Source organism: Talpa occidentalis, unplaced genomic scaffold (genome assembly GCF_014898055.3).
Source record: "Talpa occidentalis isolate TD23 unplaced genomic scaffold, MPIMG_talOcc4v2.1 talOcc4.7, whole genome shotgun sequence".
Lineage (NCBI taxonomy): Eukaryota > Metazoa > Chordata > Mammalia > Eulipotyphla > Talpidae > Talpa > Talpa occidentalis.
The window spans coordinates 68,524,611-68,551,037 of NW_023605083.1; positions in this window are offsets into that span (position 1 = coordinate 68,524,611).

A 26,427-nucleotide genomic window follows, 5' to 3' on the forward strand; every position below is an offset into this window, starting at 1 on the left:
GTATTGTGTCATAGAAAGAATTAATCTGATGACTTTAGTGATGCTCCTCAAACCTTATTCTACAATCAGAATTATCTAGAAATGACTGATTATATATATATATATATATATATATATAAACACTTTACACAAGAGACTCCTATTCAGAAAATCTAGAACGATGCTTAGTAATTCATTTATTGAACAGATATTTATTCAACACCTAATTTGCATCTGGCACTCTGCTATCACTGACCTGGAACATGGACCTGCTTCTGGGAACCACTCACCTTGAAGCCTGTATTTTCTATTAATGTAGTCATTCAAGCAGTGACATTGGTGATGCAATTCCAGATTAAAAAGTGAGTGAGCCTAGAAGACCTATTACTTCTTGTTCAACTCTCAAAATTATTTGAATTGATAACATTGCAAGAAATCAATCACAGGCTTATTGTGTATCTTGACTCCAATAAGAAAATAAAAAATTCTTCCATTTCTTCTTGGTACAAACAATGTGATGCCCAAATTCTCCTCTGATAAATGCTTGTTTTCCATTCTCCATGCATGATGCTATGTGACTACTAGAGTGTTCAAGAGTTGGTACAAAACAATGATTTAAATCATGATTTTGCTATCATATGGGTTCAATTACTGGTCTTAGCTTGTGCTCCCTCTGTGAAGTGGGTCACAATGTTTCCACCTCCTTGTACTAGATGAGGTTCCCTGAGAAATAGACCCAGACTTGGAGATTGACATTTAGGAGCTTTGCTTCAAGTGCTGTTCAGACCAGAATTGATGAGGGACAAGGAGAGCAAGATTGGGAAGAAATTTAACTGCAATGTAATTGCAAGAGGAGCTTCAGAAGTTTGAGGACTTCTTGGACCTTCATAGCTCAGTCCAGTCACTGGGGAAAAAACATATCCTTGGGTGGGGCAGTTCTCTTTGACCAATGACATCCCCTGGAGAGAGACTTGGCTAAGAGTCCCTGCCACCAGGGTTTTACTCCTCAAGTAAGGATAAAGAATGGTAACACATAGTTGCTACCATAGCATCAATTCTAATATCTTAGTCTCAGCTTTTTTCAGTGATTAGTTAAGGAAACATCTCTCTTCTTGTAAAATTATTATGTTGTTTAAATAAGATAACACATGCACAGTGCTTACAATAGTGTCTACCTTATGGAAACTGTTCAAGAAACTGTTCCAAGCCCAGTGGGCAGAATTCTAAGATGACTCTCAATGACCTTCATCTTGGTATAACCCCCTTCCCTTTATGAATGGGTGAAGCCTATGAATAGGATGGGATAAAACTGCTATTGTGTTACTTTATATGGCAAAAGGGAGAGATACTATTCATAGTTCCCAAGACCAGGGGGCAGAGCCACATGGAGAAGCAGTAGGGTTGGTCAGGAGGGAAGAATAAGAGAAAAAAACATGGGCAAGAATCTTTATTGTAACTACCACAGAAAGAGACAAATGAGGGTCTCCCTAGTGGCACAAGGGGTTAAGACACAACCTATGAAGCTGTCCGCAGCCACCGCAGCACAGGTTCGATCCCCCACCAGGGAGATGCCCACATGGCACATCAGACCTCTCCTGACTCGTCCGCTGCTCCTCTCAGCAGTGTCAATCTGCCTGTTCTGTTCCCCACTCTGTCTCGGATGGATCCTCTCACCCTCTGCACCTCTGGCCTGTACCCCAGTTCTTGTATGCATAAATAAATAAATCTTTAAAAAAAAAAAGAAAGGGACAAATGAGGCAGGGTGGTAGGCTTAGGATTGGTTAATCTTAAATAATTTCAGCAGGCTTTGGGATGTAGGGGCCATCCTGAGTTGCCTGGCACCTGGACTTAGGATGATTAAGACAGAGAAATACTGACTTCAAGAGTCAGAGAGGAGGGGGTGTGTGGGGGTGGCGGGGGTTGTGAGTTTTGGATTGGTTCATTTTCATGTAAAAGGCATGCTTGCTAACTCTAGGAATTGGCTAGCTCTGAGAAGTGCAGTTTCCCTAGGGTCAGTAAGGCACCCAGATGCCAGAACATCAGAATGAAAAGACATGTTTATAATGATGGACGTGAAACCAGAGGAAAAGAGGGAGAATAGCTTAAATTATGGATGCAATAAATTTATTTTATAAAAGGAATTACAGGATCTGGACTTAATTGCAGGCATTATTCTGCCAATGAAAAACTATGCGACCTGTACAAGTCACTTCATCTCTCTAAGTTTTAGTTACCCAGCCTAAAAAAAAAAAAAAATGATAATGATGGTTTTCTATCTGTCCTATCATATAAATTCATCAACATTCCAACAAAGGCCATTAAGAGCACCTAGTATGGCCAACCATGAAAAAACTAGCCTTGAGATTTTTATCCCAACTTCCATCAGAATGGAAATGGCCTTACCCATTTGACACACTGGAACCAAGTGTTGCCAAGTGTAAGTGATGCAGGCACCACCGTGGCCAATATAGAATGAAGTCTGCGAAGATTTTGACAAGGAGATAGCTTTTCCCTTTTCTCCTTCCTGCTTTTCCTATCACTATTTCTTGGGAAAACATGCTGAAAATCTGGATGCTAGGAGAGAGGGTGTCCTGGGCTGGAGCAGATGGCCAGAGGTAAGTAAAATCCTCTGTGATGGCTGCAGTGAGCTCCAAGAAACATACTCGTAAATAAACCAACTGCACACTGCACTTTACCCTGTTGCAGAGGCGTCTAGATGCTCTCCCCCAACATCTGTCTCTCATTATAGCTGCTTAGTCCCACCCATTTGCATCACTCATACATTTCAGCCAGGAGTAATCACCAGATCATTAATTCATGCACAGTAGAGTGTTTACAGTCTGACCAATCATAGATCTGATCACAGGGTTGAACTGCTATGAGCCCACAGCTATGGGATTTTTCCCCTGAAGCATCTTTCATATGGCTCCCCATTCACCACTCCTATTTTTGGTGCCTGATTCACACCTCATTACTTCTCATCTGGTCTATTTCAGTAGCCTCCTATTTAAGGAGACCCACCTCCATTCTCTTTCTCCTCCTAATCATCTTGTTCATGCTAATAGTTTAATGTTCTCTTTGTAACACTCAGTCTTGGACCATTTATATCACTATACATTCCACAGGACCTAGGTGTTCTTTGTGCTGATCTTAATCTACCTCTTTAGACCTTACCAATGTATGCATTAATTCTACTGAATGATAGTCCCTCTCCTCTTATTTATCCCAGTATCAAATTTACTTTCCAAGACTATAAATGTAGACTTTCCCCATAAAACTGTTATTCAAAAACTACATATTCTATTGTAGATGTTAAATTGTATCCCACATATTTGCTTACATATCAGTTGGTCCCCTCTGTAGATAAATTTTCATGCTTTACTAAAACTTGTGTATTGTTTAGAATAGGACTTGGGCTGTAACAAAATATTAATATTAATTTATTAAAATGTGAGCATCACTACGGTTTTTCTATTTCAGACTTAAACCTTTTATATGTCTTTTGTCACTTTCTATATAACATTTCTAACCAAGCCAACTAAAGTTGGATAGTTACTGAAAGGTCAACTTCTTCAAAATATATTCTTCCCGTACTTACATATGGCAGGGATCAGACTAATACTGTACTTTTCCTCCTCTGTTTTCTCCTCCCCATTTCTAGTTAGTCCTTTATCATCAATGATCCTCTGAAATGGCATAACAGTTAATTATTCCCAAATTGTTTCATCAAATGAACTCTTCCTACTATCCAGACTCTCAGAAACATTCAACAAAATTGATTTTTTTAAATTTAATAAACATTTGTGTCCCTTTTCCTATATAACACATTTCTCCTTACTCTTATCCTACCTCATAGCTTCTCTTGCCCAGTTACCTTTGTTGATTACTCCTTCCCAGACTGACCTCTGAGTTTTGGTATAGCCAATGGACCAAGCCTAGTCATCTCCAAATTCTTTCCCTAAATGAGCTTACCCATTCACATAATCCATGGCTTTAATTGCTGTCTATTGCAGGTAAAACCATGCTTTTAATTTATGTTGCTGAATTCTTTGAACACTCCAATATTAAATATATTTTTGAAGTTCTTCCTTGGTTATTAAATACCATGAGTTATCAAGACTAGAAAATTTGAGCCTGTGTCTACTTCACAAACTGCTCTAACCATACTCATTCTAATTTTAGTATGTGACCCTCTAATCCTATTTTTGTCTTTATTTTTCTTTTTTTAGCCTAACATTTATAAGTCATCCTTAATCCTCCCCACCTTGGACTCCATCATTCTACTAAGTACTTAGAAGTCAACATTCAAAATCATATTCCAAATTTGTTCACTTTTTTCCAACACCACTATTATTGCTTTAGTCCAAGATGTAACCATTTCTAGGGATTATTTTAATACTTCTCATTGGTCTCATTGCTTACACTCTTGCCCCATATAATGTATTTTCCACACAAAAGTCAGCATGATCTTTTAAATACACACACACACACACACACGCAAGATTATGGAACTTACCTACTAAAAATCTTCTAATAATTTCCCTTGTATTTAGAGTAAAATCCAAGTTATACAAAGAGATCTACAAAGAGATGAGGAAGTCCTTTAAAGAACTGAACCCCTGTTCAGCTTATCATCATATTTTCCATTCCTTGCTTCCTTCATTGTGTTTCAGCAATATTATACCCTCTGTTTCTCAAATAGTCAGTGTTTCAGTGTTATAGCCCTGTGGCCTGGGTGTTAACTCCTCTCTCTTACTAGAATCCTTTCTCTTAGGTATTTCTTGGCTGTTCTTTTCTCAGTGGCATCCATAGCCCACCAATCTAAAGTAACCACTTTCTATTATATCATCATATTTGTTTTAGTCACAGCACTTATGGCTCTTAAATTATGTATTTGTTTATTGCTTATTTCCCATTTCCCCTGATTAGAATATAAACATTATGAAATCAGACATTATGAGTCTCAGTTACTGTTTCCCAAACTTGGAAGAATGCCTGAATTATTGTAGGTGCTTATTTATTATTTGTAAAGAAAGTAAATAGTTAGGATATTATTTGGAAAGTCTTAGCAAACTAGATTCAAGTTAAAGTTTTTCCATTTCCTCTTACTACTATTACCCTAAGATAATCACTTAGACTGTCTGAGACTGATTTTTTTTAAAAATGAGGATTACATTATTATAGTGACAATTAAATAGGAATATGCTGTTCAAGTCCTTAACATGTTAGCCAAAATGGAGAAAGTTCTCAATAATGAAAGATCTTTTTTGATCATTATAATTACTACCACACTTCTGTTATCATTTTCAGCAACTGAAAGATTCCTCATTATTTTCACACTTTTGGGTTAAGGTATGTGCTTTACAATGGGAATGTTACTTGCACAAGTTAATAAAACCATTGTCTGCCAATGTCTCCTCATAGTCTTTTTAATGATCTTGTGTTTGAGCAGAAAAAGCCAAAGTTCTGATCTAGTGGAGAGCTTAGCTGAGGCAGGCTGAGTCTTGAGAGAACTACACCCAACTCGTCCTCTTCATTCCACAATCTTCTCAACAACTTCCTGATAAAAATGTCAGAATATGCCCACATATTATGAGTAACTCTAAAAATCAAATTTTTTGTTGCTCAGTCAGCTCTTGGTGCATAATGAAACACTCTAAAGCTTAGTGTGGTAAAACAGAAACCACTTAAATAGCTCATGATGCCACATGTTGGCAATAAGGGTGCATCTCCGTTGGTGATTCTTCTGCCATTATTGGCTGAGTTCACTCACATGTCTATGGCCAATGCTGTTAGGTAGGCAGCATTGCCTCTGTGGCTTGACTTATTGTCAGGTGTGGGTGTCAGGAGCACCTGGACTTCAGCAGGTTGGCCTGGCTTTATTCAGAACCTGATAGAAAAAAATAACACAACAGAATCAGAAGCTGTGAGACTTCTAAATAGCCTTCTAACGTCTAACCTTGCCTTCAAACTAGCACGCCATATCTTCTTCTACATTCTGTTGGTCAAAACCAGTCACTGAGGAAGCCCAGATTTAAAGGGTGGGAAAAACGACTTCACTTCTTTTTTTTTTTTTTTTTTTTTCAGTTTTCTTTTTCTTTTTTTAAGATTTATTTATTTATTTATTCATTCATTCATTCATTTTAAAGATTTATTTATTTATTTATACAAGCACTGTGTACAGTCAGAAGCGCGGGAGGATGAGAGAATTCACCAGAGCCAGAGCGGGGAGCCGAGCAGGCAGAGGGACCGAAGCACACTGCTGAGAGGAGCAGCGGGCGGCAGGAGAGGTCTGCGCGCCATGTGGGACCCTCCTCCGGTGGCCGGGGAGTGGCCGGGGATCGAAACTGCACTGCAGAGGCTGTGGGCAGCTTCGCAACCCAGCGTTCAACCGCTGCGCCACCGGGGAGGCCCTCAATTTATTTTTCTTTATGCATACAAGTGTTGGGGTACAGGATAGAGATGTGGGGGTGAGAGGATTCACCAGAGGCAGAGTGGGGAACAGAACAGGCAGACTGACTGAAATTCACTGCTGAGGGGAGCAACGGGCCAGACAGGAGAGATCTGCTGCGCCATGTGGGTTGCTTCCTGGCCTACTGGGAATCGCACTCTGTGCTGCAGAAGCTGCAGATTGCTTCACAGCGTGGTGCTTAACCCCTTGTGCCACCAAGGAGGCCCCAACTACACTTCTTAATGGAAGTTGACCCAAGGTATTTCAGCTTTTTGAAATTGCCTGAGAAAAGTACAATAGCTGTTAACAAGCACAGTGATAAACTATGAGCAATCTGAAATGATCAGCTACCACCATTCCCCCAAGTAATGTCACATTGTTCACATCCTATCTATTGCAACTCCTTAGTGGACATCCTTCTACAAGGTTTTGGAATAAATACCTTCTTTTGTATGCCATTTGTTTCGATGGCTTGTGTTCTAATCTTTCATCCAGTGTCCAGTATTCTTTCTTCCTTGGTACTTAATTTTTTTTTTTTTTTAAGATCTATTTATTTATTTATACAAGCACTGGGTACAGTCAGAAGCGCGGGAGGGTGAGAGAATTCACCAGAGCCAGAGCGGGGAGCAGAACAGGTAGAAGGACCGAAGTACACTGCTGAGGGGAGCAGCGGGCGGCAGGAGAGGTCTGCGCCCATGTGGGACCCTCCTCCGGTGGCTGGAGAGCAGCCTGGGATTGAACCAGCGCTGCAGAGGCTGCGGGCAGCTTCGCAACCCAGCGCTCAACCGCTGTACCACCGGGGAGGCCCCTTAAATGCTTTTTTCTATTAGTAATGTGAAAACAGTCATATTCCTTTATTCCATTCTTTATGATACTACTACCTATTTTTTGTTCCATCCCTTCAGGCCTCAACTAGAAAACTGCTGCTTAAAAAATAATAAATTTATTCAATTATATTGCTAACTTATGATGATTTACCATCTTGGTTCAAATTGGTAATTTTGTTTTGACTATCAATCTCCCAAGTATGCAAAAAGTTACAATTTTAAACAATGCAGTTAGGCCAGTGAAAGAAAAATGTGAGTAAAAAGATGGTCTTTTAACTTTCTATGCATAAGGTTATTTCTTTTTCTTATTTCTTTTTCTTATTTCTAGGTTTCAGCAGTTTTTGTGGCAAGGTTAAGGCTTTGAACAATAATGGCACATGTCACAAAAAGCTTTACCATTTTCCCAAAGAGCCCCAGGGAACTCTCGATGCTCCCCATACAAATCATATGGCTTTGTAACTTCGGAACACCTAAGAAATCAAGAACCCAATTAGTCAAACTGATGATTTTGTATCCTATAGACCCAGTATCTAAACAATCAACAAAATGGATAGAAATTACTGGGGTTTAGGATGTAATAGGGAGACCAACTGAGCGAGGAGGTGGTTAGTTGACAGGTTGGAGTTGGCTGACTGGCGGCCTGAAGCAGACGGGGACCCCACTGGTATATGGCTCTCTTCCCCAAGGCGATGGTGCGTGCAGTAGCTGTGGACAGAGGCCTCTTTTTCCATGACACAGTCACTGTCAGTCGGCTGACTTCAATCAGCCAAAGTAAAATTCTATGCAAACACAAGCTGTAATACCCAAAGGGTTCCAGCAGAAGGCTTCCTAGTGAAGATAGTCATTCTGCACTTTCAATTCATGGTCTCATTACATTAGATTATCATCTTGTTTAATTTTTATCAACACACACAAGTGAGAAAATGGATGAGAGTTGGGCCTCCCCTGGTGGCACAGCAGTTGAGCGCTGGGTTGTGAAGCTGCCCGCAGCCTTTACAGTGCTGGTTCCATCCCCGCCCACCGGGTGAGGGTCCCACATGGCGCGCAGACCTTTCCTGCCGCGCCTGCTGCTCCCCTCAGCAGTGTACTTCATCAGTCTGTCTGTTCTGCTCCCCGCTCTGACTCTGGTGAATTCTCTCACTCTCCCGCACTTCTGACTGTACCGAGTGCTTGTATAAATAAATAAATAAATCTTTTTTTTTTTTTTTTTTTTTTTTTTAAGAAAATGGATAAGAGTTTACTGATTTGTCCAAGGTCACTTAGAAAATAGCTGAGTTAGGTCTAGCATCTTGATATACTGAGGCTGAGATATTCTTTCCTATGGAGGGATAGGGGAGACTAGCTATAGGATAATAGTAGTGAGCACACAGGTAATGTACTTCTTTATATCCAAATAGAAACTACCTGGGAATGTCATCAGAGAAGACACCAAGCTAATAGTCCTCAGTCATTTGAAGTGGAGATTAGAGTAGACGGATCTTTTTCAAGAATGAGATAATTTGTTACTTCTATTGTTATAACAAATGAAGAACAAGAAGTTACAGTCATGTGTAACCAAATCAAACTCATCAAAAATTATGGAAACAAAGTAATTCTGGTTGCCAGAATATGTTTGCCCCATGAAAAGGAACAGTCTCTTTGTCTGATGGATTAAAAGTAACCAAAATATCTTTGCCATGCCCTCCTTGAAAACTATAGTGTTTTTCTCATTGCATGTACCCCTGTGTTTGTGCTTTTTCCATGACTACAGGCTACAAGAATGAGAAAGAAGGGATGTTACACCAATTATGGACATACAATTTAAGAGGGCAGGGGCTATTTGCTTCTTCCCTTTAGAACACCTTTCCTTGGCATTTTTTTCTCTTAGAACCCAGTTGCTCTGGTATGAGAAACCCAGGCCACAGAGATTGGCCATGTGTTGCCACAATAGCTCTACTGAGCTCATTGCCAGCAGGCAGTACCAGCTATCACCCATGTGAGTGAGTCATCTTTGGCATACCATCAAATCAAATTCCTAGATGACCATGGCCATAGGCGATATCCCATGGAACAGAAGAAACACTCAGCTGAGCCCAGCCAAAATATTCATAAAAGATAGTAAAACGGTTCTTGTTTTAAGACAGAAAGTTTTAGGGTGGCCTGTTATTCAGGAGCAGATACCAGAACATAAATTAGTTCCTGAAAGTGTAATACCACCTTAAAAATATATAAATATCTGTCAGTGGCTTTGGAATTAAGTTTTAGGCAGAATGTCATCACACTTCAAAAGTGGTTACTCAACAATGTAAGAAAATAAATAAATTCAATGAATTAAAAAAAATGGTTACTCATATCATATAGCAATGAAACTTGGCAATACAGTCACCTAAGGCAATGAATAGACTAGAACATATACCTGATGTACTTGTGGATTTAGCTGAAGATATTTATAGGCACAACATCAAAAGGGTCCATTCATTTATTTTAGCTATATGTGATCATGTACAGTTAGAACAGCATGGATTAAAGAAGGGATTCTTACATTTTCAAGTAGAATCTAGTGCACTATTTTTAACAAGGACTAGCTTGGTTTTAAAATAAATTGTTTTCTACCCTTTTAGTTAAAAGGTTAGAAAAGACTCCAAAAAGCTAACAAAAGTTAGAAAAGACTCCAAAAGTAAACAAAATGCCCTGAAAGAAAAGATCAAACCCTGGGCACTATAAGTTCCCAAGGTCAAGACTCAAGTATACATGTGTTGTACTCTGTTAGGAACTTAGATTTAAATCTGGGTCTTTCAGGGAGGCAATGAGGGTTTTAACTCTGAAGGATACTTATCTTAGACCATTTATACTAGACAAGAAAGAATAAAGGAATGTTAAGGTTATTGTTTCACACATTCTGACTTCCAACCCAAGATAAAAAGGCACTAGCCTCAAGGTAATTTCCAGATTTTTGTAAAATGGGTTAATATACACTTTGACTTACAGGGTGAATTATAAATTGGAAAGCAGCTATACTCACCACTATACCACAACACACATTAAATCATAAATTAATAACAGGGAAACAACATGTTTTTAAAGGGGACTTATAAACTTGAAATTTAAAAAGAATAGAAGTTTTTGGACTTCCAACTTTGTATATGCAAAGGGATGACAGAGGATGCTAATTTATTACAATTAGGGGCTATTTCTTGCAGAAAGGGAAGGCTGACCTAGGAGGCTGAGCTGATAGCCCTGAGAGTTGAGTCAAGAGTCTAGGAGAAATGATGTTTCTGTGTCCTTTGGGTAAATACCTAGGAGTGGAAGGGATCATGCTCAGCGAAATAAGCCAAAAAGAAAAAGAAAAATACCGGATGGTCTCACTCATAGCAGGAATCTAGAAAACTTAAATAAGGGACCAGGAAAATGAATAACTATAAGAAAGTGAAAATCAAAATAAAAAAAAAAACAAACTATGAATCAGAGACACTTTTAGGGGGGCGGGGGCGGGAGGGGAGGGATTGGGGTCAGAATGGGGGGGCTGCAACTGTATGGGGAATACAAAAATAAAATTGATTATTTAAAAAAAAAAAGAGTCTAGGAGAACCATTCTAATAAAATAATGGTTAACATACACCCAGCTTGATTTCAGAATTGCTATGTACCCTTGATGTGCCTCTGATTTTCCAACTCATTTTTCTTGGATGGGACACAGTGTTGTGTAAGAGTCAATAATTCACTTCTTAAAAATGTTGCAAGGTAGTTGACAACATGTTGATAGATTAAAATTGGCCATGATGGAAATATATCACCATAGAAATTAGCCAATGCTAGGAATCAGCACTCCTCCTGTCTCTGGAGAGTGGTTAGTAAGCCTTTACCGCTCAGCATTAGATGGGAGTGTGAATTATGGTTCTCCTCTCTCTGACTCACAGTTTTGTATTGTGTGTGTGGGAGTCAGATTATTCTCTCCAGTTCATTGGTTCTCATATTGAAAGGGAACCAAATCCAAAAAGTTTAATCTATAGCTGAGCCTTATTTAGATGACAAGTTTCTGCACTTGAAGCCATATTGAATTACAGACTGAGACTTTTGGAGGTCTGGGGTAGAAAGGGATTATATTTCACAAGTGAAATGAATATGCATAATTTACAGCCAAAGAGAAAATTATCAGTGACTTCAAGATGTCCACAATGTTGTTGTCTCTCTCTCTCCCTATGGAGAGTTGAAGTTTATCCTTTTTTCTTCAATCTGGCTAATCCTGTGGCCATTCAGCTTCTAGAATAGGGTAGTGGTGATACTGTGTCATTCAACAGCTATGGCTTCTTGCAGCATGCACATTCTCCCTGTTTGGACTCTTATGTTTCATACCCTCCCCTTAACATAACTGTCATGCTCTAAGAAATCCAAGTCAGAAGACTAGACCATATGAAAATGCTCTGATTGACAGCTCAAGATGAGCTCCCAGTCTATACCAGCCCTGTGAATAAACCATTTTGAAGTTACAATCCAATCATTACATGACCGCAACACCAGCCAATGTTACATGGAACAGAAGAACAGCCCCGCTGAGCTCAGTCCTTGCAAAGAATTGTGAGAAATAAATGATAGATATTTGTAGCCATTAAATTCTGGGAGGATTATAAAGTAGCAGCAGATAATCAAAAGCATGAAGAGCTTACATATTAAGCTATTTTAAAGCATATTGATAGGGGACAGGAGAAACTCATGCTCAGGTTAGATTCTATGAATTAAATCCCTAGCTTAACAGAGAAATACATTGACATCTTAAAGGGGGCAAGCAGCTATAATACAAGGTTACAAATCTTGTTAGTAATGATTGAACTCACCCTGTAACTCATACTTGTCAATTCCTATCTAATATTCATCCCTTTTTATCTGGCTTTTTGACCATAATCTGACTTCTATTAAGGTTTACAGTGTATTAGCAAACTTTACCCTAAGTCTACTCTTTTACCTCAAGCTTGTCCTGCAAGTCATAAAAACATAACTTCATCAGTCCAGGAGCCCAGAGAAAGAGCTCAACTCAAACACATGCATCCATCATTTCTTCTTGCAACATTTAGCTTGTTGGTAGACACTTAGTATGTAACTGACTTGAATCAAATGTTTGCTAAATCATGTTATGTATTTTCCTCAGTAGCTCAAGCAACCTGTGCCCCAGAAGCCTCATTCATGATTCGGTTTCCAGCAAGTATTTATTAGCATTCTCCTATATGAAAGAAGTTATATGAAGCAGAAAGTTGAGGTCAAAATATGAAGTTAAATATACTGAAACACACAGAAAATTGTTGGAGAAAAGAACAGATAAGTTTGAATTATACCTGAAAGTAGGAACACGTTTATATGTGCCGACACAAGTGTAACTTTAATTTATTAACACCAATACAACATAAAAGTATCATGTGTGCTTTCTGTAAAGTTTTCATAAATTTTACCAACAGAAGCTATACATAATCACTATATTAGCATAAACACATACACATAAGTGCACACACACACATGCACATACCCTATACAGCTGATTTTCTAAATCATGAGTGAGTAAGTACAGAATCCTTTTTCAAGCTGAAAAAGTTGTGGAAATATTTTGCCCATCAATAACTCAAAACTTAAATGGAAAAAAAAATCATGCTTCAGAGTTGACAGCTGACTGGAGCTCCATGAGGGATTGTCTCCTACTAAGCTCTGAGATGGAAAAGAAGGGGGAAAAGGAATATAAATTGAATGAGCCCAGGAAAAATTGCTTCTCAATTGTGGCTGCTTATACCATCCACTTGTGCGGATAGTCCACATCTCTGTTTAAACAGGCTTTTCTAGCTCCATACAGTTAATACAGTGAATGAAAGTGCACCCCCTTGGAAATTTCCAGACTGTTCTGTTCAAATTTCCTTTAAGTTTTTCTTGACTCACTTCATCCTGTTTGAAGTGTCCGTTAGAAAGCAATGATGTGTGTGTACTTGTGACATTTACTTATTTTTAATAGTAAGTAATCATATTCTCATTAAATATTCACTTTGCCACACAACACATCCATTTATTAACTTAGTTCATCTTTCTCTAAATGCTATAGTTTTAACAAATGAGGAAACTGAGGCAAAGACAAGTTAGTTAGCTTTATCAGAGTCTTTTACCTGGGGAAATTCCAAGGATTATTATAATAATCATTTACCAAGAATCCAGTTAATAAGAAATACTTCTATTACCAAATGTCAAATAAGGTAATTGAGAATCTGAGAGGTTAAGCAATTTTCCATGATAGGAAGTGGTAAAGTCTCAATATAAGTCCAGGTCTGTTTTTCTAAAGCACTGTGAAAGCTTTGGGAGCAGTTATTATAATCTGCATTAGATGATTACTCCATCCATGTATATTAACAAATGAGAACAGATTAAGTTGCTGTTTGGGGGAGGGAATAAGAGATAGACTTATATTACTGCTAGTGGTTTGGCCAAGTTAGTCTTCATGATTTCTTCTTGTGATATGATTCCTTGAGAAAAATATAATTAAGAGCTATGAACAGTAGAACTCCTGTTAGATTACCTGAAATAAAATTCCTTGAGGCAGGGGCTTAACAGAGGTGACAGTGCAGTCAGTTTGCAGCCAATTGAAATTATGCTAGATTTTTAGATCGTCCTCATAGTGGGATTTTTCAGGACCAGTGAAGATAAATGTTTGCTTCTTTATTTTTATAACTATGCATTTTTTAAAAGATTTATTTATTTATTTATCTATTTATTTATTTATTTATTTATTTATTTATTTATTTATACAAGAACCAGGGTACAGGCCAGATGTGTGGGAGTGTGAGAGGATTCACCAGAAACAGAGCAGGAAACAGAACAGGCAAACTGACGAAATACACTGCTGAGGGGAGCAGTGGGTGGTACAGGAGAGGTCTGCGGTGCCATGGGGGACCCTCGCCGGCTGGCTGGGATCAAACCGGCGCTGCAGTGGCTGCAGACAGCTTCACAGCGTGGCTTTCAACCACCTGCGTGCGCCACCAGGGGAGGCCCTATAACTGTGCATTTAAAAAAAAATAAGTTTATTTTTAAATGAGTACTTTTTTTCTTACATCATTGTTAATTTTTGGACAGTATATTATTTCATCTCCCAAGTGTGATCAGTGTAGTTCTCCTACCACCAAAGTACCTCTAGTCTATCACCATAGTCCTTTGTCCTCCCTCTACCCCACCCCCCATTTTTCACCCCTTCTTCTCAATCTCCCCTCCTGGATGCCTCATATCTGTGGTCAGCTTTCAAGGTTTGTCTTTGTCTGACCTGTTTTTGGTTTCTGTATAACACTTTTGAAAAAAATAATTTATGTCTATAGCAACATTATTCACATTTCTCTTGGAAAAGATCGTTATGGAGTAGGGAGTGAGTATCTGTTATTGGTGTGAGATCTTCCTGTTTTTTATTTCCACCATGTAATATACCAGAAGGTGAGATAAAATTCAGCATGATGTGAGAAGAAAAAAAAAATAGTAAAATTTGTATTTTCAAATCCGTAAGTCTTGTTTAAAAACTTTATCTGAAGTTGTTCATGATATTACATAAGTCCTGTATCTCCTGCCTACCTCTCTTTTTGCAAATATACGGGGGGGGGTGTTTACCAAGGGTTGTCCAGAACATCTGTCCTTGTTTTGCAATCTTTGCTGTGGTTAAGAACATTGACTGAGACATCAAGCATTTCACCATTGAAACAATGACTGACGTTTCCTACTCTCTAATACTGGACAAATCATTTAAACTCTTTGGGTTATTGATTCATCATGTCTCAAATTGCAGTGTTAACACAATTCCCAGCAACACACTAGTAGAATTAAAAAAAAAAAAAAAGATAATGCATTTAAAATGTTTATTTTAGCACCTGATTCACAGTAAAGGATTAACAGCTGATATTGTATGTATAATATGATGACTGTTGCTAATTGAATCTTTAAAGTTCTGGTTAATGAAATGGGCTAGATAGGGGACCTTAAAAACTTGAAAAGTAAGTTAACTATAACATTTTAGTTATGGTTTCATTTTCAAACTGTAATTACTGATATGTGTGTCATATACTTTAATGTTAGTATTTAAGTAGATGTAATTTAGGTAGATTGTGTAGATGTTAATATTTAGACAGAATTTAAGACCTCCTGAAAATGAAAAATGGAAAAAAGGAACTGGGAAATATTGTTTTATGAGTTGTTATTGTCTCTGCTAAATGTTACAGATTTCAGTCACTGACAATGTGCATATGTTACTAGTGCAAGAGAAAATTAGGCTCATTTAGGAAAAAAATATTTAGGCAAATATTCCCAGAGGGTTTCTGATAGTATAGCAGATTTAATGATTTGAATAAATATAGCTAACTCTTAAGTGTCCATGAGTGAAAAAGATAAGAAGGTTTCAATGGAATACAACCGTAATAGAGGTCTTCACCTGAGAGTATTTATTTTCAATTTATTCTCTGGTTTGCTCCCCTAAGAATTAAGAAAAGAAGTAACTGGAGGGAATTTTAATCTCTTGCCCTCCCTTCCAGCAATGCCAGTGCAATTCTCCCATCTTCCAAAGTTGCCGATGTCTTCACAAAGTCGCTAATGTTTGTTAAAAGAAGAATAAGGAGGTAGAAGAAGAAATGTTACAGTTTAAAACTCACAAAGCATTTTCCCAGTCAGTGGCTTATTTAATTTGTACTGATTTGCACATATTCCATTTAGATCAGCAATTCTCAGAGCTCCCCACTGCCACCCCCTTGCCACCCATTACGGATGGCATATACACATATGCTCCAGGCTCTCCTGGGCATTGGCTAATTAGAGTGCTATAATTCCACCTTTTTCTCTTAACCACAAAAAAATGTATCAGAATGCAAATAAGAGTATGATGAACATCTCTTATCTCTATTTACATTACTTTCAAACTTTATTTATATTTAGCAAATTATCTGCAAATTGAATTCTTACCATCCTAAATTCCTTACATGAGTTATCTAATCCGGCAATAATCCTATGAGGTAGAGATTAATATTTCTGTTGCATAAGTAACCAGCTGTCCAATCAAATATGTGCTTGTGTAAAGTATGAATTAATTCCCATAGCTGCTATCACAAATTACTATGAATTGGGTGGCTTAAAACAAAAGAAATTTATTTTCTCCCAGTTCTGGAGGCCAGGAGTTTATCAGCAGTTTCACTGAACAGAAATCAATGTATTGTCAGGATCGTGCTCACTTGGGATACTCTAAGGAAAACCTGTTCCTTGCCTCATCTTCTTGTGTTCCACTGGGTCACCAGGCTATGCTGCAGGATTAAATGCAACATGGGAGTGGTTAAGGTCAAAAGGCAGATAACTACCACCCAGAGAAGAGACCAACACACATTGCTGTGGAGGCACACCAGCCTCATTACTGAGAGCAGGGGTGCATGCAACCTTGCCTTTGGTTAGCAGATCCATTCTGCAGACCATAAAGGCTTTGTGGCTGCACACACCCCATTCCCCCACTTCCTGCAGCTGTAAAAGGAGCCCATCCTTGTTCTGTGTAGCCCCAAATAGAGACAATTGGAGATGTTCCCGAGGGACACTGATATACACATAGCTAAATAGTTCTAAGAAAAGTTTACATGTGGCTTCTTAGAGGGCACAGAATTGCACTGTCTGCACTGAGCTCTCTGCATGCAACAGAATTGAGGATTTGCCAGTGCACCCTGGCCCAAGACAAGTTTCTTCTTGGGAGCACAGGGCAGGCATTGGACAGCCCTTAGATCCTTCTGTCTCAGTTGGCATCCCTTGACTTGTGGTCCATCACTCCAGTCTTCTCCTCTTGTTTGTATCAAGTCTCCATCTGCTCTGCCTTTATGGCCTACTAGATAACCCAGGATAATCCCCCATCTCAAAATCCTTATTTTTTTTTTAATAGAGGCATGCTTTTATTTATTTGTTTGTTTGTTTGTTTTGTTTATACATGCAGTGGGTACAGTCAGAAGCGCAGGAGGGTGAGAGAATTCACCAGAGCCAGAGCAGGGAGCAGAGCAGGCAGAAGGACCAAAGTACACTGCTGAGGGGAGCAGCGGGTGGCAGGAGAGGTCTGCACGCCATGTGGGACCCTCCTCGGGTGGCCAGGAGCAGCCGGGGATTGAACCGGCGCCGCAGAGGCCGCGGGCAGCTTCGCAACCCAGCGCTCAACCACTGCGCCACCGGGGAGGCCCTCAAAATCCTTATTTTAATAGCATCTGCAAAAACTACTTTTATCTATTAAGTAAAATCAATAGATTCTAGAAATAGAAAGTGATAGCCTCAGTGGCCATGATTCAGCCTGCTATCAAATAGGGCCATCTCTAGGAAACAGTGGGTCAGTCGGATACTACATTTCTCTGTTCCGCTCACAGCCAGGTGACTAGTTATTGCCAACGGAATGTAAGGAAAGATGTTTCAGAAAGGATCATCTCCATGTTCCTTCCTCCTTTCATCTGTGTGGTTGCAAAAGTTTCTAAGATCCTAGGATATAGTGGAGTCATGAGCTCTAGGGATCCTGGGTAAGTTCCATTATATGGAAGATAGGTATCCACTGACAAGAAAAAAATCGAAATTGATAAGTTTTGTAAGTAAGAAATGAAGACAAAATGCCAAAAAGTTTCCGTGTGTTTGAGGCACTGTATAGTTATTGTAGCAGTTGATCCTGACCTAATTTATAGAATACCCACTGTAGCTATAAAGGAAATGAACCCCAGAAAGGTTAAGTAATTTTCTCATATTGATGCAATTAATAGCTGACAGTGCTGATATTTGAAGCAGAGAAGCTACATTCCTATGCTGAAGTTTTGACCACAGCAATAGTCTTTGTCTTATTCACTATCCCCAAAATACCATATGCAGCATGGATTCTAGGTCACAAGGTTCTGGATCAAAAAAAAAAAAACAAAAAACAAAAAAGAAAAAAACCTATCCAGCTGAATGTAGTATAGCAGATAACACCTAAGTTGCAACTCATAATAAATTTCTCTCTCTCTCTCTCTCTCTCTCTCTCTCTCTCACACACACACACACACACACACACACACACACTCACTCACTCAGACCAGACTATGGTTTTCCTCCCATATGGCTAATGAAATAATGAACATTACATTTTGTGGACAAGGTTGACCTTGGTCTGTCACTTGAGTTTTAATCCCATTCTCTGCCTGAGTTCCCCACCAGCATCCTTGCTTGAGCACATCTCCCTGCTGTTTCTCCTCACTGACTCTGGACCTTGTCAGCCTGCCTTGCTTTCTCATTTGGATGACCTTTCTGGACATGACTCTGGCCCTGCTGACTTAGAGAAGCTGCCAGTTCACTCTCTTTATTCAAGTTTCAGGTCTGGGTATTAAGCTTAGCTCAATCTATTAATTGTAAAAGGCTGGAAACACATATGTGCATAATCTCTTGCCTTTAAATATTGATCTGAAGTGATTTGGGGAAAGTTAGAGAAGAAATCAGGCATTTAGCATGTAGCATTGATGCAAAAAATGAAAACAAACAAAACAATTCATATTTGTCTCTGCTGCAAGGACTAAACAAAAGTGACACACTGGGAGTCTTGAAAGGAGGTAAATATTTGAGTGATATGTGCTGAGAGAGAACACTCAGTTGTCATCCCTGGACTTCCATGAGTTCACCAAATCAATGCTGGCAGAATGTTCTTTCCCAAATTGAAGTATTTAGAGATGATTCCCCCAAGTAAATTGGTGTGGGTGCTCTGAGCCTTTGATAACACATTGCCCATATCACGCGTTGACAGTGAAAACCTTTGTACCTGGTTGCCCATTAACTTTCAGAACATTTAAGATATGTGGAAATGTACCTGGCACTAAGAAAATAAAGTTTTATATTTAACTTTAACTCAAGAGCAATGAAAGGGTAGAATAAAGTGGAGGAAAACCAGACTCATAAAATAATCTCAATAATCTGATCCCCCATTGGTTTCTCCACTCTGGGAGTACTCCGTCAGCATTGATTTTTAAAAAATTTATTTTAAAAGTAATATACTGACATCAATAAGGAGAGTTATTTTTATATTAAATGAAGATTACCTTACTCTTCTAAGGTAGCAGCTGTGATCACTTTTATCTGAATTGATTCTCATCCAATGCTGTGAAAGTATCAGCCCTAAGAAAACTTTAGAGTTAAAAAATAGGCCAATCCTTGTCTATAATTTCCCTGTGCAAAATCACCTGTCTGTTGTCCCATTTAATAGTCACACTAATCTCACATTGGTTCCTTATTTAATAGGAAATACAAAAGAGAATACTATTACATGAATCCATTTCATCTCTCTTCCAAGCTTCACTGTTTCTCAACCTGTTTTTTGACCTTGGCTAAATATCTTTCACTCTCTCTTCCTCTGTGATTGCTGAGAATCCTTATAACTATGAAATGGTAAAATAAAGTGACACATACACAAACATGAACAAACCTCATGTTCTATCTGTGACTGAAATATATCAACACGTTCTGGAGTGATGGTGAGGATTCAAAATAAATATAGACAAGGTAAAATATTATCTTCTCAAAGTCTTCTGTGATAAGCTACTACTGATCCATGTGTATCCTCTGCTCCCATCTCTAGTCTTGGATTTGTACCTGCTGATTCAGTAAATGCATCCCTTCCATGGTCAGAATAGTCTCAACTTATTACCTCAGCAATGTAGCTGGGAGTTTCCAGAACCTACGTGGTATGCATAGTTCCTGTTGATTATTATTGAGACTAAACTTTATCTATGACTTGACATTTTCATGCTCATAACTTAAAAGCATACTACCTAAATGTTTATTTCAAGGAAAAAACCTGTCCTTCAGCTTTTCTGGTGACAGGGTCCTTACTACTTTTCTTGACATTTTATGAATATATATATTTTTGCATAAAAGTACTAGGTGCAGGCCAGAGGTGCAAGGGGTGAGAGGATTCACCAGAGACAGAGTGGGGAGCAGAACAGGCAGATCTACTGAAATACACTGCTAAGGGGAGTAGCTGGTGAGGCAGGAGAGGTCTGCTGTGCCATTTGTGGGTTAGCATCTTGACCAGGGATCGAACTGAAGCCTTCAGGGTGATAGTGATGAGACTTAACCCCTAGGTCACCAAGGAGGCCCCTTTATGTGTTTTGAACCACTTGATTGGTGATGCAAGGGGAAAGATAGAATTAGGGACAATCCTGGCTTAACAGGCTTAAACTTGCTTGAAAAAGGGACAGTACCTTAAGTTACATCTCCACAACCCAGCCTGAAGTTGGAGATTATTACCTCACTGCTATTCCTCGGACCATACTAAACAGTGAATGAACATTGTTGAGAGCTAGTTTTTCATCAAGACTAAGTCACTAGGCTGATGGAATATTGCTTTTTGGAGATAAATTATGCTTTTAATTTTGCAAATGCATCTGGAGCTGCAAATGCACACACATCTAGTAGTAAAACGAAGAGCAATGCCTTAGATTAGGAAAGGTCCTGATTTGCATTCTGCTGAGCAGCACCAGTGGACAGCGAGTGGTCAGAGTTTCTCATTTTCTGGTATTTAGCATTCTGTGTCTCAGTAACTATTCTGTTGTGTTTTATTTTCCAAAGCCTCAATAGAAACATGTTTATTTGCCATTAATTTAAAAATATGTTCTAATCAATATTATAGAGGAATGATTCTCAAGAGCTTTTTATTCTGCAAATGTGTGCTGGAGATAGCAAACAGGGCTGTGGGAATATTTAAGTGGCAACACATTTCTCCCAAATCATGTACTTGATTTTCTTTAAGGTTCACAAAAAGCAGGAGATCAAGTATCACCTTTCAATTTTACCTCTTACTTTTAGTTAGTATTAAACATAAACTGCTTAAAATGGCAAAGAACTGCCTTGCTATGAATTGCGAATGCATAGAAATCTATTCCCTCTCATCTGAGCTCCTCTAATTTTTTGAATGAAAGTCAAAATGAAAGGTCAAAATAATTGACATACTTACCTGAGCACACTCATATGTATATGTATTATTTAAACATATTTGCACAGACATACACATGTGCATGCACAGCTATATATTCACATACATCAGACTAAGTATGATACACGTACACATACACACACATATGTATAAATACAAACACTAGTGAATATCCCTCATCTCCCCAACTCCACATGTGGAAACCTTATTGGTGTAGTTATATATGTACGTTCATATACATAAGCCATGATATATTTCTTTCCTCTTAAATGCCCAAACCCAGATGTTGAAAACCCACTGTTGGGAATTGTAAGCCAAATCCATTCATTCTGATCATATTAATTCTCTATCCACTTGCTCAAACTCTGTTTTTGTTTTTTCGTTTTTTTTTTTTTTTTTGAAGTTGATATATGCCATTTGCTACTTACATTTAAGTGTGCCTGTGACTGTTGTCGGGAACCCATTAGTCAATTGTATGGTGTGTCCCCAGATGCTGGATGAAAGTCAGTTGACCTCTACCTAGTAAATCACAAATCATTACTGTGTGAGAGAATTCCTTCTCAGGGAAGAAGAGAGGTAATCTTGTTCTTTATGTTTTTTTATTGAATAAAAACAAATGATATTGAAGCCCTCTCTAGATGTATACAAGTCCTTTTTGGTGTAAATTAAAAATAATCCAGGAGTTCTAGGAGAAGAAATCAGAAAGTATGTTCTCATAATTTAAAAAAATGCTGTTTATTTTATACATCAACTTTATTTACTCAATGAATGCTTATTTGAGTATCTGTTCTCTGCTAGGCAACCCAGTTACCTCTGGAGATAATATGCGAGCATAATAGTAGTCATAGCTTCTCCTATTATATGGTAGTTAGTCTAGTGGAAGAAGAAAAATGGCTAAAATAAGTAATCACAGAAGTAAATGCAATACTGAAACAGAGATTAGTGTTTTGAAAAAAATCTAAATCCGGGACCTCCCTGGTGGCGCAAGGGGTTAAGCCATAGTACGATGAAGCTATCCGCAGCCACTGCAGCATGAGTTCAATCCCCAGCCAGGAAGGTAAACCACATGGTACAGTAGACCTCTCCTGACTCGCCAGCTGCTCCCTTTAGCAATGTATTTCAGTCAATCTGGCTGTTGTGTTCCCCACTGTGTCTCTGGTGAGTCCTCTCACCCCCCCACACCTCTGGCCTATACCCAGTTCTTGTATGCATAAATAAATAAATCTTAAAAAATTGTTTGAAATAATCTAAATCTAAACAGATTTGACCAATCTGAGGTTTTAAAATCACTTTCCTTAGGGAAGTAACATTTGAACTAAAATCTGAAGAATGGATAGGGTATAAGGTGATCAGAAATAGACAACATAGAGGTTTGCTCATAAAGAATTATTTTGAGTTGATGTCACATTTATATGTATTTTAGGTTTGTTTCATATGTCCTCCACCAGAAAAAAGTCAGGGACTTATTTTGTCTGCTGGTTACCCCCAACAGTTTGGGAATATTATATATTGAATGCTAGATTATATTTGTTGTAAACATGAGTTCTTGTTTAATATTTATAACAACCCTAAGATATTGGTACTATCCTAATATCTATCTTATTAAAAATGTTAAGATATAGGGTGGATATAAGTGACTCTCAAAATCAGTAGGATTCAATCTAGGTTTATTGGACTTTTAACTACTCTTCTGTTTCTGGACTGACACCAGTATTTTTCATACTAGGGTAAAACATGGAAACAGCTGATATGCACAGGGGAATGGTCAAGTAAAGTGTGTTATGATGTACTGTATTATCTGATCTCATACAGTGACTATATAATTATATACTTTATTGATAAATCCCTAATGAACATTCTCATGTGAACATGTTATATAAAATAATAAACTCTAAACTTATGTAGTAGTGTTCCTTACATGCCTGGGCCCTGCTAACTGTAATGGGATATATGAAAATTTTTCTGACATTGATCTAAGCTTCAGATTTCTTGTCATCTGCTTATAATTGAGGATAGGCTGTGAAACTAAATTTCTGTTATTAACTAAAAATAGAACTTTGGGCAAGTTAGTAACTTTCTCTGGGACTTAGCTTTCTCCTTTATTAAATATATGGGGATAGTAACTAGAGTTTTCTGAGCATTAGTGATAATGTTTGTAGAATATGTGTGTGGCTAATGGTGTTTATTCAATGAATGTCCTTGATGATGCTACTGCTGCTGCTGATGACATGATCATGATGTCAATACTGATTATGAGTAAAGGGAAGTGAGGCACATACACAGCAATAAAAATGTAAAGTGGGACATTGTGAATGCCTTACAAGAAGTTTGCCTAATTCACAAGGGAAATTCAAAACAGGGAGATATATGTGTATACATAATATTAGAGAAAATAAGTTATGCTAATTAAGAGAATGAGAGCATAAGGTAATAAATGTATACTTTGATTACAAATATTTAAAAGCAAACAAATATGTAAAAAAGCATGTAAAGTGAGTTGAAGTGCTGTCTACATTTTTTCTATAGAGTGACTTTCGTCTGTAGTAGAACACACACACACACACACACACACATATACATTTACCCAGTGATTTTTTTTCCATGTCAAGGAGCCCTTTTAATCACACTGACTTTGGCCTCTAGAGCTTAGAACTCATTACCAGTGAAGGCTCCTTTGGAACTATGACAAATTATTCCATGGCCTTGGTCCAGTTTCTAATGGACACCGTCCCAGTGACAAATACTCCCTTTCACCTGTATATACCTGGCTGTCAGATCACTACCAAAGCCAGAAGAGTTTAACTTCCATCCTCACTTGGAAGACTGAGACAGTCTTTGTGGGCCACAAAGACTATCAAGCAGCTTAAGAAAATGTGCATGCCTTGGGGATAGATGGGCACTCATGCATGGAGGTGCAGAAATTCCCAGAATGCAGAGGAAAGTATACTTACAAGGGCATTTGAGTGTAGAGGTTTAAAATGGCTAAACATTCCTTCACAAAATGGAGTCTTCTCCCCTCCCCCCCCAATCTGGGTTCAACTTGAGACTTGTTTTGACTAATATAAAATGACAGTTATGTGATCATACTAGTTTTAGAGCTTAGATCTCAAGTTACCTTTAATCACTGTGTTTTCACTTTTAGAATGTTTTTCTGAGACACACCCTACCCCAATGCCAGAGAGCTAGACTAGCATACTGGGAATGAGTAACCGTAATAATGAAAACCAGGGAGCCCAATTGAGCCCAACTTCCAGACCTCTAAGTGTGGCCATCTTGGACCTACCAATCCAATTTAGTATCACTCAGGGATAAACCAGATAAAACCAGTCCAGCCAACCCTTAGAGTTGTGAGAAATAATAAACCACTGTTGTTTTAAGTCACAAGGGGTAGTTTGTTACACAGAAATAAATAGTACATTTGGTTATGGGAATAAGTGGAATGCCATTAGTGGCTTTCTGTTTCTTTCCCTAGCATGAAGAAGAAATGACCAATCATAGTGGCCACCCACATTTATCTATCTATCTATCTATCTATCTATCTATCTATCTATCTATCTATCTATCTATTTATTAAGATTTCTTTATTCTGGGCCTCCCCTCGTGGTGCAGCAGTTGAGCACTGGGCTGCAAAGATGCCCGCAGCCTCTGAAGCGCCAGTTGGATCCCCAGCCACAGGGCAAGGGTCCCACACCACGCGCAAACCTCTCCTGCCGCCCGCTGTTCCCCTCAGCAGTGTATTTCGTTGGTCTGCCTGTTTTGTTCCCTGCTCTGGCTCTGGTGAATTCTCTCACCCTCCCGTGCTTCTGACTGTACCCAGTGCTTGTTTAAATAAATAAATAAATCTTAAAAAAAAAAAAAAAGATTTATATATGCATACAAGAACCGGGGTGTAAGTCACAGGTGCAGGCGCAGGGGGTTAGTGGATTCACCAGAGAGAGTGGGAAGCAGAACAGGCAGATCTACTGAAAAACACTGCTGAGGGGAGCAGCAGACAAGACAGGAGAGGTCTGCTGTGTCATGTGGGTCAGCTCCATGGCGGGGGATGGAACTCATGCTGCAGTGGCTGCAGATAGCTTCATAGTGCTGCATCTTAACCCCTTGTATCACTAGGGAGGCCCGTCACCCACATTTTAAGTAAGGTTATTCTTTTATTTTTTTTTTAATTTTAACATTTATCATTTTTTACAATTTTTAGACAATATTTGTTTCCCCCACCCCCTCAGATTGAGTCCCCATAGAATTTCCTTCCCCAAGGCACCCATGCACCATCACCACAGTCCCCTGTGCTCCTCCCTCCCTCCCACTCACCCCTCTCCCTCCTCCTCCCCTGCAGTGTGTCTCTGGTTTATAATTATCTGTTTTTGCTTTGTTGTGTTTTGTACTGTTATTTTTATTTTTTTACAGTTATGTCTTATTTGGTTCCCCTATATTCCTGTTATAAGCAAAAATAGATGACTGGATCAAGAAAATGTGGTATATGTACACAGTGGAATATTATTCAGCAATCAAAAAAGATAAATTTATGCCATTCACAGCAATGCAGATGGAGCTAGAAGGAATTATACTCAGTGAAATAAGCCAGAAGGAAAAAGAAAAATAAGGTTATTTTTTAATAGATTTGGGAATGTGGCCAACGCTAACATAGCTTGTTTGTTTTCTCTTTTCTCACCTGTTCTTTCCCGCATTGAGTGTGGTGCTGCAGAATTTTGCCCTATATTATGCAGAGTAATTCACTTTCTTTTGTTCATATTCATTCATTTATTCACACATCCATTTAATCTCAATCATCAAATATTTATTGATTATTTATTTTCTAGAAGGTAATATGCTCTAAATATAATGTATGTTTATTTTTTAAAAGATTTATTTATTTATTTATACAAGCACAGGGTACAGTCAGAAGCGTGGGAGGGGTGAGAGGATTCACCAGAGCCAGAGCGGGGAGCAGAACAGGCAGAAGGACCGAAGTACACTGCTGAGGGGAGCAGCGGGCATAGGAGAGGTCTGCGTGCCATGTGGGACCCTCATTGGCACCCGGGGATCGAACCCGCGCTGCAGAGGCTGCGGGCAGCTTCGCAGCCCAGTGCTCAACTGCTGCGCCACCAGGGGAGGTCCTAATATATGTTTAAAAAATGTGCCCTGGCACAGATGCTGAGTCCAAATCCACCAATGTGCCCAGAAGGGAAAATAAATAAATGAAAGAATTTTCCATTTCAAAGTACTTACCCTACTAGAAAGGT